General features: G+C 41.9%; 1 pseudogene; it reads right to left on the reverse strand.

Annotated features, from left to right (window-relative positions):
• Positions 1 to 1,030: 1,030 nt before the first annotated feature.
• On the reverse strand, positions 1,031 to 1,148 carry LOC140608964 (small nucleolar RNA SNORA70; annotated as a pseudogene).
• Positions 1,149 to 2,172: the final 1,024 nt, after the last annotated feature.

A 2,172-nucleotide genomic window follows, 5' to 3' on the forward strand; every position in this document is an offset into this window, starting at 1 on the left:
CCAGGATCGCGCCCTGGGCCAAAGGCAGGCGCCAAACCGCTGCGCCACCCAGGGATCCCCAATTCCTTTTTTTTAAAAAAAATATTTTATTTACTTATTCAAGAGAGACACACAGAGAGAGGCAGAGACTTAGGCAGGGGGAGAAACCTGATCCCTGCAGGGAGCCTGATGCAGTACTTGATTCCAGGAGATTCCAGGACCCTGGGATCATGACCCAAACCAAAGGCAGATGCTCAATCACTGGGCCACCCAGGTGCCCCTGTAAACCCCAATTCTAATCACTCCTTTCAGTTTCTTCTCTCTGTGTATAAATCGGAATATATCTTCCTGGTGAATTGACTCCCCTATAAAATGTCCCTGTTTACTTTTAGCAATGTTTTTTGCCTTAATGATGACTTTGATGTACAAAGTAGCTACTCCAGCATTATTTTTATTGTATACAGGGTATATATTTTTCCACCCTGGAACTTTCCATCTTTCTGTGTCCTTATAGTTGAGGTGTGGCTCTTGTAACAGCACATAGTTTCTTGTGTGTGTGTGTGTGTGTGTGTGTGTGTGTGTGTGTACTGCTAATATTTGACCTTATAACTTTTTTTTTTTTTTTTTTTTTAGACAGGAAGCAGGATTTATTGGTGGGCATGAATAGGGTTCGGGTGGTGCAAGGTTCTCATGAGTGGAGAGCCCTCCATTTGTCCAAGGGGCCACGATTAGGGATGTATTTGACCCCACAGCCATCTGGGATGAGCCGCTTTTCGGCCACCATATCTTCAAATTCGTCCGCATTAAACTTAGTAAAGCCCCACTTCTTGGAGATGTGGATCTTCTGGCGGCCAGGGAACTTGAACTTGGCCCTGCGTAGGGCCTCAATCACATGCTCCTTGTTCTGCAGCTTGGTACGGATGGACATGATGACTTGGCCAATGTGGACTCTGGCTACTGTGCCCTGGGGCTTCCCACAGGCACCTCACATACCTGTCTGCAGCCTAGATTGGAGATAGCATTATGTCAGACCTCAAAGTCGACCACAAAGGGCTGTCTCCAACGTCCCTTAGGGCAACCCATACAATCAACAGGCTGCATACACTACCAAGGAGGCTACTGTTTGCAGAACTTTTGTTATTTTTAAAAAACATTTTATTTATTCATAAGAGACACAGAGAGAGGCAGAGAAATAGGCAGAGGGAGAAGCAGGCTCCCCACAAGGAGCCCGATGCAGGACTTGATCCCGCATTCCAGGATCAGGACCTGAGCCAAAGGCAGAGGCTCAACCGCTGAGCCACCCAGGCATCCCCACTTTTGTTATTTTTTAAAAATATTCTATTTCAGAGAGAGAGAAATAGAGAGAGAAAGAGAGAGAGAGAGAGCACAAATGAGTGGAGGGATACAGGGAGAGGGAGAAGAGGGCTCCCCCAGCTGAGCAGGGAGCCTGATCTGGTACTGGATTCCAGGATTCTGAGATCATGACCTGAGCTGAAACCAAGAGCTGGGTGCTCAACCCACTGAGCCACCCAAGCAAGCTTTTTGCTCAGTATTTTGTAAGTTTCAGTCACACTGTTACATGAAGTTGTAGATCAGAAAGTTTTTGCCCTTTATTTGGAGTATTTAGATCTGGTTACTTAAAATAAATCTTGATATTTTGAAAAATCTCAAACATATACAAACTGAGCATAATGAAGTTCCATCTATCCAACACCTTGCTTTAACACTGGTTAATATCCAGCCATTCTCATGACATTTATACCTCCACTCTCACCCCCACTTTATATTGTTATGATTTTTTAATATTTCCAAATTTCAGGTAAATTTACATGTATAGAAAAGCATAGGTCTTGGGGCAATTCTGACAAAGTTTCATTTAGTTTTAATGTAGTACTAATATATTTGTTTTAATCTATCATTTTACTGTTTGTTTTCCATTTTCCCCCACCTATTCTGTGTATTCTCTTCTGGATTTCTTTTATACTAATGAAGTATTTATTATTATTACTGTTATTATTTTACTGTCTTCTGTTATATTTTAGTTATAGTCTTTTGTTATTCTTTTGGTGGATTTCCTAGATACTACAATATACAGCCTTGGCTTATCAGGGTTCTATCTTAAATTAGTACTTTTTACCATTTTTTGGACAATGTGAGAAACTTACAACACCTTAATTCTATTTAGCTCCTCTT

This window comes from Canis lupus, chromosome 1, assembly GCF_048164855.1.
Source record: "Canis lupus baileyi chromosome 1, mCanLup2.hap1, whole genome shotgun sequence".
Taxonomy (NCBI): Eukaryota; Metazoa; Chordata; class Mammalia; order Carnivora; family Canidae; genus Canis; species Canis lupus.